The sequence below is a fragment of the Pteronotus mesoamericanus genome, unplaced genomic scaffold, assembly GCF_021234165.1.
Source record: "Pteronotus mesoamericanus isolate MK-2021 breed Mesoamerican mustached bat unplaced genomic scaffold, CSHL_Meso_final contig_50, whole genome shotgun sequence".
Lineage (NCBI taxonomy): Eukaryota > Metazoa > Chordata > Mammalia > Chiroptera > Mormoopidae > Pteronotus > Pteronotus mesoamericanus.
In genome coordinates, this window is record NW_026555186.1 from 25,527,342 (window position 1) to 25,541,297 (window position 13,956).

The 13,956-nt window shown below is 43.4% G+C and overlaps 1 protein-coding gene across 1 annotated transcript in view; it reads right to left on the reverse strand.

Annotated features, from left to right (window-relative positions):
* Positions 1–6,402, reverse strand: part of ZNF366 (zinc finger protein 366) — a 58,195-nt gene extending 51,793 nt beyond the window's left edge. The window contains exon 1 of the mRNA XM_054578483.1: positions 6,211–6,402. The gene's annotated coding sequence lies outside the window, so the exon portion shown is untranslated. The remainder of the gene's footprint in view (positions 1–6,210) is intronic.
* Positions 6,403–13,956: the final 7,554 nt, after the last annotated feature.

Consider the following 13,956-nt stretch of genomic DNA (forward strand, 5'->3'; position numbering starts at 1 on the left):
TGGTGCTCAGAACACACTTGAAAAACAATACCCCAGACCTTTCCTCTCTGAGGTGATCAGGATCCCTCAAGATGGAGTGAGCTTGCTGAGTGAGATCCCAGAATCATGCCTAATGTTGCTCAGAGCTGAATAGACTGGAGATGGGGCCAGCAACACCACTATTTGGGAGGGAGTACTGTGTTTCTGGACAAGGTCGAAGTTAACCTTGTGACTCTTTGGAACAGAGACCTACATTCCAAAATTGACCTGTGTATACACAGGGCAAAACCCTAAAGTAGTGCTGCTGAGGCCTCAATCACATGCAGAGCATCTTAAAGTGCTGCTTCTGATGCAGGAGGTTTGGGACGGAGCCTAAGACTCTAACAGATTCCCAGGTGATGCTATGCTTTTGGTTCTTGGACTGCTTTTGAGGAGCACTGCCTTAAGGGACATTTGATTTCTTTTTTTAATGTTAATTACAAATGACACATTTTTCTTAACAAGAAATCTGTAAATGAGCAACATCGATTTGGTGACCTTGAACATCACTTCTAGTGTATCTGTTAAACAAGGTGGTTGCCTTTCGTCATCTCTAAAATGGGGCTAATAAGGCACCTACTTCTTAGAATGGGAGGGATAAGGGAAGTGATATATGCATGTAGAGTTCTTAGCAGGCCCCAAACTTGGTCATGACTCCTCTGTAAATGTGGCCGTTGGAGGTGGCAGTACTCTTCTGGTTATCTCATTCCCACACTTAGTATCAGTGGCCATCCTAGGATGAGGCTTACAGGAGGCCAGAACATATCAAAGGAAAATAGGAGAATGGGTCAGAATTGCCTTTGTGGGCCTTGGTGCTTGGAACCAAAGGGATGGGCTTTATCCATGTGAACAGAGAGTGCTTCTTCTGTTTCTACCACAAATAACAGAAACCTTAGACCCCAGTGTTGTTGTGGCATTTATATTCACCACTGTAAATTTACCAAATAAGTGAAAAACTGCCTCAATCCAATATTTGTTCATTTGGCTATCTCCATGGCCTAATTATATAAAGGAAAGGGTATTGTGCTCCACAAGGATATCACATTTCCCTCCTTGAATTCACCCCCTCGTGTTTGTGTAAACTCAGCCCAAGAGGCATCCCTTTAACTTGGATTTACAGCCCTGCCTAAAAAAAATAACAGGGACCGCTCAGCATTTCCGACAAACCTGAATCCTGGCTCACAGCTCTTTGAGTCAAAGAAAAACAAATGGCCGCTCTCTTTCTCGCCAAAAACAATCTGCTAACCCATCATCTGCCCAGAAAACAAATGAAAACTAAATTGCAACCAACAGCCTTTTCCGTATATCTGATAAGTGTTTATCTCCATAAGCAAGTGGGTGGCATCCTTTCCAAGATGACACAGTCATATATGTGAAGAAGCTCCATGCACACAATGGTGGAACAAGCCGTAATTCCAGCCAATTCAGAGGGAGATAAATATGCCAAGCTGGTAATTTGGCATTGTCCAGACCCGCCCAAAAAGTTTGACTCACTTTCTTACTTATTAACAGTTGCATTTGACAGTATATAAAGGTAGCATGTTTTACTCTACAGCCCACTTATTTATGACACCATTTATTCAACAAATATTTATTGTGAATCTGGTATATGTCATGTGCTATTCTAGGCTCTGGGCATACAGGTGATTGAATGAAGTCCCTGTCCTCATGACGCTTACTTTCTAGTGAGCTTATATATTACACATAATTTCTGATGCAGACATATTCTTATTCTTTTATCTAAATGTCACTGTTTCATCTAGATGTATCTGCTATTTGGCCAGCTGTTTCTGAGAGTGTGCATCAAAATAGTTGTTGCTTCTCTGTGCCTGTCAGATGGAGACCCATGGCCACTGGTGCTGTACTTAATTGGCCATATAAACATAGGAGGAAAAATAGAGTGATTTAGGTAGAAATAAAATCAAAACAATTTTTTTTCTGTAAGTTACAGATTTGCCTTATGATTAAAGCAGACTTAACATGATGAGTGTTGGATTTACAAACACACTGGAAGTTTCCACCAATGCCACCATTAACTTAGGGACAAGGATCTAACTTCTAAAATAGGCTCAGCACAGCACACATTGTAAAAAGTTAAAAAAAAAAACAAAACAAAACCAAAAGAAACTTATGAGACCGACTACACCATCATTTTTAAAAAGTGAACAGAAAATTTTAATATTTGTATTTCCCTTGATTAAGAATGCATGTTCACTATAAGATGCAAATAACCTAGAAGCACATACAGCAAAAAGGGCTATTTATACAGCATTATAATATTTCTAGATCTCAGTAATTGCTTTTTTATGATTTATATATGGTCATAGAACACTGATCAGTCTCATCAGATTGCTTGACTATTAGCATATGCCTTGCTCCACAATACTTCCAGAATAACAATTGATATATTCAAAACTAATTTCTAAAGAGAATATCCAAAGCTGAATGGGAATGCCACTTAAAAGCATGGTTCTTAAGATGTACATTTTAATTTATTGCCAGTACAACCCTGAAGAAGACAGAGCAAGACACTGATCATCCGTTGAAGAGCGTCACAGGATGTTGGCGTCAGAATCTTATAAATCTAGTGCAGTGGGCAGAAGAGGAGGAGTGTAAACAAGCCCGCAGGTGAGTTCTGATACACAGTCACCCACGCACCACCTTAGGCATCACTGATTTCGTCCAACCCCATCATTTTATAGGTGAGAAAACTGAGGTCCAATCAAGTAAAGAAACCTGTCAAGCCTCTCATATAGGGAGCGGGCAGAACTGCAGAGCAACGTTCTGACGCCCAGTCTGGTGTTTGTTCTACTGCACTAAGCTTCAGTAAAAGACACCTTTTGCATATAAGTGTACAACCCAGCTTCGATTTACTCTCCCAATGTTAAGTTGCCCAAACAAGTTTCGATTGTATCAGAACCTCTTATTCTAACTAAAGAACTTGAGAGGTTTGGTTAGTGGTGGTCGATTTTGGGTGGTTGTTGGTAGCTGTGTGTTTTGCTTTTGGAAAGTGAAGAGGGAAGTTTAAGTAAGACCCAAGTAAAAGTACCATTATTACTTGACAAACTAACCAGCATGTATGTTTTGAAGTTTAGAGTAGAAAAGAAGCAGTTGGATCACACTCCCCATGCCACCCCCACACACTGTTCATTGGTGTGGTGGTAAGTGGTTCCATAGTAAATGTTCAAGGAGCAGGATCTCCATGCACACTTAGCCCTTGGTGGTGGGAGAACACATTACTTCAAGTCCTTTTCTCTCAGGTTCTCATGGAACGGCCACGATGGTTTCCAACAAAAGTGCTTCCAGGCCTCCACAGCCAGGGAAAAGGTCACCAAAGGCAGAGAGCTCAAGGGTTTGGGAAATTGGGTGAAAGGGAGAATGAAATGTCCATGGGATGATTGCAGTCTCTTTGAACATTCATCTAAATTGATAACTTTTATACCAATACAAACTTTCCCCTGCATGGAGCTCTACTGAACACAGCTGGCGTTTTAATGAGACTGAATCTGGCATTTCTGCCATTATCGGAGATAAGCATCAGAATATTTGTCTCAACCTTCCTTTATTTTACAAGAATTTGGAGTTCAGGATATTTTCACTCAATGTATGTCCAACTCGTAAGAGGAATAATTTTTGTTCTGATAGACCCTTGGTATAGTATTGATTAAGAATTATGGCACAAATTATAAGAGATGTGTTCTATTCCATACATTAAAAAAAACACAGTACCCTTAAGTATTAATGTGACTCTTAAAAAATTACAACCGACATTGACTGATTCCTCCTACTTGCTATACATTGTGTTAACTGCATTGCATAAATAATCTTATTTAATCTCCACAACAAGTCTATTATGCTGATGCAATATTACATTTGGGGAAACTGAGGCTTAAAGAGGTTAATTACCTGGCATAACGCCCAGTCAGTAAGTCACAAAACTAGAATTCAACTCCAAATTTGTGTAACAACAAAGCCTATCTTTTTGATGCTCTGAGTCACATCCCAGCATGCGTACCTACAGGACACATCCTAACATAACATTTATATGACAAACTTATAATTTAGTTAGAACATGCGTACAATTTGAGTGCAAATTAATTAATACAATCTTCCGTTTGTCAAATTCTGGATCGTTCCAAGCTGGAGTTCCCCTCATGATATCACAAAAGAGCCTCTGATGACCCCAAAGAAGAAGCACACATCGGAAGTTTCCACCAGTGCCAGCCAGCTCACTCCTTGGAATTGAATGAGGGCAGATGGGCACTAACCAGACTAAACTAGGCAATGGCTTTTTTCTATGGGTAGCTGAAATTTTTTGCCGTCATCAAATATTGTCATGGCAATGACTTCACTTAAGTGGAAATATTGAATATGCATTTTTTTCTTTAAAAGAAAAGAGCACACCCCGAGCTCGTTCCCCTCGGGCCGCAGGGAGGACCCGCGCCGGCAGCGGGGCTGTTCGGCGCTGCTGGCAGAGCTCCTTTCGCCTGATTTGTCTTGAGTCGGCGGCCCCTGCTGTCAGGCTTTTTTCCCTCTGTTGTGTTGCATCTGATGCTTTTGTTCAATAACCAAAGCTGGAGAGTGTTCTGTGATGTCGTTTTAATTGGGCATGAAATTAAATACATTATCAAGGAAAAGTGAAACTGAAAGAAGCAAGTCAAAATCGCAGCCCCGAGTTTTCTACTGGGGTCATAACTGCTGATAACACATACAAAGTGCCCAACCCAGTCAATTCCTGCTACCTTTTGACCAGAAGATCTACGAAACGGGTGACTAGAGTAGGTGGTAGGGGAGCTGGAAACCACCTTCACCTGTGATTAGAAGGATTTTGCATCCTCAAGCAGACAAACGTTAGTCCTGTCTCTCCTACTGTGCTCATTTTATAGTGCTCCTAAGGAAAGTCTCTTGAAAGAAGAAGATACTAGAAGTCTGCAATGGAACAAAACCTACACAACAATCCACTTCCGTCATCTTTCCTCACTCTTATTAAGATGATGGCTCAGTTGTGAATAAAGATTAATTACTTCATTGTGGTTAATGTATAGTCTGGCCAAATTAATTTATAAATGAGAGGCTGGTTATTTTTAGTACACTTCACATCCCAGCTGACCTAAATCAGTAAATTTCATAGACATGAATATTTAAAAACTCTGCATGGTTTTTGTCTTTCACCCATTCAATGCCTCTTTCAATTATTAATATTAGTATATTTACACAGTCTGTCTGAGGGAGCTGGCTGGCCCATTTTTGATAATGTGATCTTGCCCCCCTCCTGGCTTTCCATGATGAGTCCATGGTAACATTACCCTTTCTGACAAATTTATTTGAAAAATTTAGACTTTTAAAAACAAGTTGTATGTTTTTAAGCTTGACTCATTTGCTGTGTCATAATTGGTGTGTGGAAAACCAGGCTCTGTGTGAATGTTTCTCAATTACATCTGTAACTTAGTTTTTCACTCCTCCTGACACAAGCGATCAATCTCAATCCCCCCATTACAGTTGTATGTTGTTTTCTGAAACTAAAGTTGTATGCCCCCAAATCTCTGCCACCTTCTGTGTGGCAGATGACATCTTCCACTGACAGTAGATAATAAATGTACACTCAACCCATCTATGAACCCTTGACACAAAAGCACTCTACACGCAGTACAATTCAAAGTGACATTCCCTTCTTCTTTTCCCTCCTTCCTCAGCGATGCAGACTAACAGTCAAAAATTAACATTTCTCTTTTAGAGGGTGCTGAACGAAAAGAACAGAACAAGAGAAGGGCACCTCAATCCAGACAATGGGTAACAAGAGCCCTGAACAAACCACAGTTCTTAGCAGACACCCTGATAAGAGTCCCAAGACAGAGCACTGAGGAAGAGGTGAATTCTCCAGTGAGACACATCACACGCTCCAGTGGCTCCTGGTTGACCCAGCCACATCATCTATGCCAAAATTCAGATTTAACACAATGTCCTCCTTAGCCCCAGTGAGAGTCTATTTCCAGGTCTGCCAGCCTCAGTTCTGCAAAGCATCAGTATTCTCTTTTTAAAAAAAGTACGAGCTTAAATTCTGGGCCATCCATCAGTCATACCCTTTGATTAAAGACTACACCCAGTAAAGCATTTTCTGCTGAAGATGCCCACAGCAGGACCCATCCCAGGGACACAGAGGTGGAAGCAAAAACGATGGCGTGGGTAACTTACCCGCTCCTGAGTGAGTGGCTGCAGCAGCCCCCGCGCTTTACCTGATCCCTCGCTCTCTCTGTGCCTCTCCCTCTCTCTCTCCCTCTTTCTCTTGTGTACAGATTGCAAGGAACTTAAAGAACTCACAGGGACAGTGTTTCAAATGACTTAAGAAAGAGAACAGGAACAATACTTCGTTCTCTTTTTCTCAGATGAGTACCTTCGGGAAGAAGGAAGGAAGGGAGGGGAGAGGGAGGAAGTCAACAACCCTTTGCTTTCCTGAAAAAAAATAAGGAAACAGAAGATAGACATCTCATTTTCTCTTAAACAAAATGTTAGAGGGGGCAAAAAAAAAAAAAAAAGAAAAAAAGAAAAAAGAAAAAGAAAACAACTTTGAAAAAAGGAATTCCTCAAAAATGCTCTCTGCCCTGGGAACTTTAAAGAGATGAAACGCCTTACTGGTCTGCCCTGTCCAAACAAATGGTGTTCCAGAGAGACAGGCTCTCCTGAACTTGCAGTCTCTGGTATCTGGTTTGTAGAACTGACACAGCCAAAAGGGAACAAATCATGTCATGTCAGCTCTGAGCAAAGGAAAGTGGGGTCTGTTGTGCTCACTGAGGCAGACCTGCAGCCTGCAGGGGCAGGAGGTGGCTAGTCGCCTGGCCGGGATGCGTGGCCCCTCCTAGGCCTCTCAACGCCAGCGCTGCTGCCCGCCCTCCAGCCTGGCCCTAGATCCTTCGCATTCTTCCAGGATCAAATAGCACGGTTATGCACTGGTCACTGAGCTTTATGCCATGGGCCAGACCAGACTTCAGTCTTTGCTGATGGTTCAAAAAGCAACTTACCACACTGGGTGCTAGATATAGTTTTCTCAGCAGTGTTGCTTATATTGTCCTATTCTTTACATTCCTAGTGCTTCTTAGATTAACAAAATACTGTGGAGCAGCGTAGGTCTTGGATTGGTCAGCCACAGTTTTTAAAAAAGAGATGAGGGTGCTGAGGGAGAAGAAAAATGGAAAGAATGTTCTTTATCAAGTTGGGGGTACTTGGCAGTTCAGTGGGCAGGCATGAGCTCCATTTAGGGTTAGACATTAGAAATAAGCTAGATTTAAAATTCTCTGACTTGTGCTGTGTGTCTTATGCCCTTCGTTCACTTGGTTAAGACCATTTCACCATGAACAGGAACCAGCAGTTATGTGGGCCTCTGTGGCAGCAAAATAAAAACCAGCATTAAGGTAGTTCCTTAATTTGCTCAATTGTGAAAAAAAGGTGTGGAGACTTATACCTGATGACAAATAGCAATTCAAGAAATAACAAGGAACGAGCAACGCTGATTTAGTCTCTCTGTAGGACTTTTATAGGTCCCGATGGTCTTTAAGATTATTCTTTTATCCCAACAATTTTCTCCCTCCAGTGTTGTCTATCTACCTACCTAATCTGTATATCAGAGAAAACATAAAGATGTTGTGATTCAGTAGGTTTGCAAGAGCCAGGACAGTCTTGTTCTTTGTATTTCCTATGGCACTACCACTGGCACAACACATGGGTTTCTGGCATGGGTGACCCAACCCCACCTACAGATGAGAAAACTGATGCCCAGGAAGGGGTCCGTGCAGTTTACTCAAGGTCACACACATCAGGGGCAAAACCCCAAACGCTCATGTGTCTCCTGGTGCAGCTCTGGTGCTCTTTGCCCTCTGCTGGCCTTGCCCTGTATCCTGCCTTTGTAGACAAGGGGAGGAAAATGAAAATGAAAATCTAAGAAAGCAAAAGAGCGTGAGAGGATGAAGTAGCGCCGGGAAGGAACAGGAAGGAGCCCTTTGAAAGGAGCAGCGATATTGGGACAACCCTCGGGGTAATGGTGAGGGCAGAGAAGCACCCGCGGGGAAAAGCTGCTGGGGGCAGGGCGCTTGGGTGAGGGAGAAGCAGGGAGAGGCTGCCCTGGGTTCTGTGGCACCAGCAGCAGAGACAATGAGGGGACGCGAAGGAACAGAGACGCTGGGGCTACAAAACCCTCGCAGGAGTGGAAAGTCTCTGATCACCTGGAGAATCAGCGACAGACAGCAGCACGGAGCCCTGTCCGTGTTTTCATTCCTGCTGCAGCCTCAGGGCAAGGCCAGGCTGAGCCCCAGGAGCCCAGTCGGAATCCAGAGGATTTCCCTTTTAAGTGTGCAGAATGTGGGGACTGTCACGTTGAGGCGTGTTGTTTTCTCCCAGCCCGCTGTCCCGCCCGAAGCAGGCCTGCACGGGGCCATGTGCCCTCTGAGCTGCGCAGCTTTGATGTGACGGAGTGGCATGTGGTTGGGATCTGGCGACATCACCTCCGGAAACACTGGAAGGCGATTTCTCGTTTTCCAAATAGCGCTGTGGAGCAGCGTGGGCCTTAGACACTAAGTCAGCCGCCGTGTTTCACAAGGATTCTCGGCCCTGCCTGTGCGAGCCGTCCCGCTCGTCCACGCCGTGGTGGTGAACAGGCTTCTCCCGCTCTCCCTGCTCTGCCAATCACAGGAAAAGTCACCCTCTGCTGCTTGCCAAGTCACCCAGTGGGTGTCTGGAAGCTACAATGCCTGAGTCCCTCCCACTAGGTTTCACACGAGAGATTTCTAACCAGGCTCCTCAGGCTGGCGAAGCTCACTCTCCAACTCTGTCCTGGGTCCTTCAGATTCTGCCTGACAGTGGAGGGAAGGACGTCTGCACTGAGGGCAGCAGAGGAGACCATGTGTGGAAATGGAACAGGGCCCCACCTCTGACCCAGCGGGGAAGCCACACATTGCATTGCACATCGGATCAGGGGACGGGGAGAAACACCAAGGTGTAGAATTTGGTGCAACCAAAGCAGTGGCCCAACTCAGAACCACAGAAATATAAGCTTTACTCAAAATGACTCCCCACTTCTCCAGAACCCTAATTGGTTCTGATTATCCAGAACGCTAGAGCCATCTGTTTACCCCAGAACTAAGTTAACCCCTGATTATGGCGGGTGGTGGAGCGAGGGTGGCTTGAAATATACGTTCAAAACAGTGTACAAAAAACTAAGTGTCTGTGCCAGTGACCTTTCACAGAATGAACACAGGCGAGTAACAGAAACAGGACAGAACACCCCCTGTGGCCCTCTAACCACTGCCCTCTAAGGGGTCGCAGGGTCTAAGCTCTTACATGTGACCCAGATGTGTGTTAATTTCCTATTATTAAACTTACATGACAAATGTCATCTGATTGTACTTTTTGTTCTGGATTTCTTTGCCTCAGTATTATATTTGTGAGATTCACCCTGTGGTTGAGTGTAGGTGGAATTCATTCACTCCCATTCTGTGACTCTGTCGCCATTCTCGCATATGCCCTGCTGAAGATGGACATGCAGGTTGTTTCTAGCTCGAGGCTGTTTCACACGGGCTGTGGGGAATGCTCCTGCTCCTGCCAGATGGCTTTTTAAGTCTGATGCAGGGCTTCCCTCTCTCCAGGAAGACTGTCCATGCCAGTGATTCGCAACCTTTTTGTTTGATTTCCTCTGGCACACACCTCCGCTCACATGGCACACCTAGCATACATGGATTTTTAAAATTCAAATGGCTTTGGTTTGAGAACATGCTGATGCCCTTGGAGATATTGGCAGAGTTCCTGAGGAGCTTTGGAAGAAGCTGGAAGCCACTGTTCTCTCTTCCGGCCGCAACCTGGAGACGCTAGTTCCTGCTGCTCTGAGTCATGCTCCATCAGCTCTCCATCTCGCTTCCAGATTCTGTGGAAAGTGGGTCTCTCCTCCCTCCTCTGAGCTTCTCATGGACAGGCTAAGTTTCATAATATTAATGTGCAGAAAAGATGGCCAAGTCTTGGGCCTCAAACTGCTGTGACACTTCCTTTGTTTCTTTGATTTATTCTCTTCATCTTGCCAAACCCCAATATCCTCCAAGTCCCAACCCTCAAAACGTGAGAACATACATTTCTTTCTTCCTTTTCAGCTCTCTTTTTTCAGCATCAAAAGATGTCATGAAGATTTCATTTAAACAAGTTGTTGAAGAAAGTCTGTTTTATGCATCTAGTTTCCTCATTTCACAAGTTGGGTAATAATGTAACACCTATTTTCCTCATTTCACAAGTGGGGATAATAACATAACACCTATTAGGAGTAAAGAATAAGAACAGCTAACATCTTTCGCATACTTACCATGTGCCAGGCACTGTTCTAAACACTTCTACATGTCATGCCTTATTTAATCATCACAATAGCCCTATGAAGTAGCTATTATCGTCCTCTACCTCCTTGCCTTTTAGATGAGGAAACTGAGGCATGGAGAAGTTAGGCTACTTTCCCATTACTACACAATTAGTAAAATTTTGAATCCAGGGAATTCTGGCTGAGAGTTGTGATTTTTAACTGTGAAGCTAGCTTGCCCTGCCCCCTAAACAAACACTGCCTTTCACACAGAAACAATGGTCCCTTGAATTGGGGAACAACATCTTTTATAATACCAATGATAAAGATGTATAGTGCAAAGGCTCAGTCTGCAACCATGTAGTACACCTGTCTAATGCACCAGAAGGCCCTGTGCGAGGTGTGGTTAATGTACTTCTGGGTTTCAGTGCCTGGTAGAGGGTATGCATTAAACGAATGATACCCGAATATCTAAGCAATTGTGGTGTGTGTTCTGAAGAGGGAATCTGGGAGTTAGGAGAGCTTGTGGTGAGGTACCAAATCTGGACAAAGGTCAGAAAAGATCTTCCTAAGAAAATGACATGCAAACTAGGGCATGTCCCTGGCAACAACGGGAAGACAGCGGCTTATGCAAGGGGCAACCTGGTGAATCCAAGTTCAGATTCTGAACTTGATCCTAAGATGCATGAGAAATCATTAATGATTTATACAGGAATGGGACATGATCAGATTTGCATTCCAAACGGCCAATTTTGATCATTATGTAAAAAAAGTGAATTGTGCAGGGGCAGAAAAAGAATAAGATAAAGAGTTGTAAAGCCTCATCTAAATTTGACCATGCCAGAGAGGGCTATCAGGAGATGCAGGTGGACATGTTAGTTGCCTAGAGAGATCATGGGATGACACAGTTTGAGAGTTATGCTAATAGGCTGTATGACAAGAGTCTGTTAGACAATGAATATAGCCAGTGCCTGGCACACAAACAGCTAGCCCATGGAAGTTCATACTCTTGAATGGCAAACTCTCTACCATGCCCCCACCCCATCCCCAACTCCCAGAGCCTCCAAGGCTGAGTATCTATCTGCCTTCACCCCACCCCAACCCCCTGTCTACTTGCCTTGCTGTCACTGTCCTAATGTGTATCTCCATGCCTAAATTTCTTGACATTCACCCAACAGAGTTTGCATTCCTTTATTACATATTAAGTGTATTACTGAAAAGTTAGCAGCATCCTCAAAGTTGGTCCAAGTTGTGAGTCTGAGGGATGGAGTAGAACTCAGTGTTTAAACTACTAGGGTTGAAGAAAATGTGCCCTAGGCATTCCATGTTAGATGCCATGCAGAGATTTTCTAAGGAAGGTCTGTTACATGTGGTGGGTTGGTAGTGTTATAATTTAGTTGCAACATATTATGGGTCTTAAGGACTGGCCTGTCGATGTAATCACCAAGGAACATGTGGTTTGTACAAAAAAAAAAAAAATGCATTCTGGGCTCCAAATGTCTAATTGAAACAAATGAGCATCTTAACATTAGGGAATGGCAAGAGTTGTATTAAAAAGCAACTGTGGGTTTATTATCAGCTCGGAGGGAAGTAAGCATTCTCCTGCAGTATTCACATTCATAATTCAGTAGAGCTTGTCTCCTCCCATTCTTCCTCTGGGGTGGCTTTTTCTTACAGGCTCTCTCCAAGCATCCAAAGATCGTATACTTGTGTGGCACAAAAGGGACAATAAATAATTTTATACATTAAATCAAATATGATTAGAGTCCCCTTCCTTGATAAAGTCAACCAACAGTTCTATATCACCGATCACTGTCTCTCTTGGCTCTCACAAATTCCTTGGGTTGTACCAGACCCAAGACTTTCACAGCCATAGGAAATCAGCCCTGAGCCTTGACCCTTGATGGCTGACTCCTGGTCTCCTCAAGGCGGCTGGCTCTGCTTATGGCTCTATACCCTTAGTACCAAATTCTGTCTCGGAAATGTCCACCAGATCCTCCAAGACCATACTGACTCATGCCAGACCTCTGCCTTGTCATCTGTACAGCACTATATAGAGGCCCAAGGTTTCTGCTACTCTAAGAAAACCCCCGTCTGTCTCATTTCCCAGTCTTTTGGGATCCAGCTCACACAGGCGTTAGGCTTTTCCCTGCATCAACCCCGATGCCACAGCTTTCAGTTTCTTTGTACCTCGACCAGCTGTAAAATTCAATATTAAATGAACCAGCAACACAAATCAGTGCCCCCTGTGCAATACAAGAGAGCGTGGTGGGGCACATGACAAATTGAAGAGTCCACGTTCTCTCTAAAGTGACTTGTGATCATGTGGGAACACAAGCCTAAGGTGATCAGATCTTCTTATTTTTAAAAAATAAAAGAAATCTGGATTTTTTAAATGTGAAATCTCTTGATTTTAAAATTTTAGAATTAAGAAGACTGTTTTTCAAAGATACTAAGGAATTATTATTGGTTTGAGGGGGGCTTTGCTCTGAAAATATGTAGTGAAGTATTACCAGAAAAAATGTGATGTAAGATTCTACACAAGAAAAAAATACATTTCATATGCAAAGGGAGTCTAAATTTGATGGTTTTAAAATATGTCTGTATATTTTAAATTCTTTGATAGCCCTCTCCTTGAGAGATTGTCTCTATTTCCTATCCCTTGAGATCTAACGACTTCGACTTAGTGAATTATTCCTAAAAATAGAAGAGTAAGGTGGGGAGTGACTTGGGAGACTAGGTCACAAAAGGCACTAAGGTTTCCTCCTTGCGCACTCTCACTCAGTTGGCTTGCTCTGGGGGAAATTAGCTGCGATGTTATGAGGACACTGAAGTAACCTGTGGAAAGGGCTGCGTGAAACAAAACAGCCCTGCTGCGCCAACCCCGCAACCCTGCGAGGGCATCATCTTCCAGCCCGGCCAAGCCTTCCGATGCCGGCAGCCCCAGCCACATTCTGACGGCAACCCCGTGAGAGGCCCGCGGCCAAACCACCCAGCAAAGCTCTACCTGAACTCTTCACCCATAGACCCTGTGAGATAAATAAATGTTTGCTTTTTTTAACCACTACACGTTGGGGTAATTTGTTACATACCCCAAAATATAATGAATACATTTGCATTCAGGAAGCTGCTTATTTACAACTTTTGATCTTAATTTTCAAATAAAAAAAATCCCAGGTGGAAATATTTGCTGGTAGCAATTACAGTTTAACCCTGAAAGTCAACAAGGCTGTTAACCGCTATACCCATCCCCCCAGCATCACCAAACAAAGGGGGTGGACTTGAGCGTATTCCCATACCTATCCTCTCCTACATGGAATACCTGGGAGGGAAGTGCATTAGTGACCCCTGACACGGATATAACAGACTATGAGTTCAACTCGTCACCTATACCATTGATTTGTTTCTTCTTTCTCTCCCACGTTTGTCAGGGAATGGAGGTGATGCTGTCTGGGGCAAGTTCTCTTTTTAAGTATCTTTATTTGATAGATTTTAAGTTGCCAGGGGTCAGAAGATCAGTAGCTAATTTGCTTTATGTGGTGGTAAAATCTCTACTTAGTGTTGTGAGTGCTTGATGAATACCAGTTAATCCTTGGAAAGCTAAATATTGGATTTTA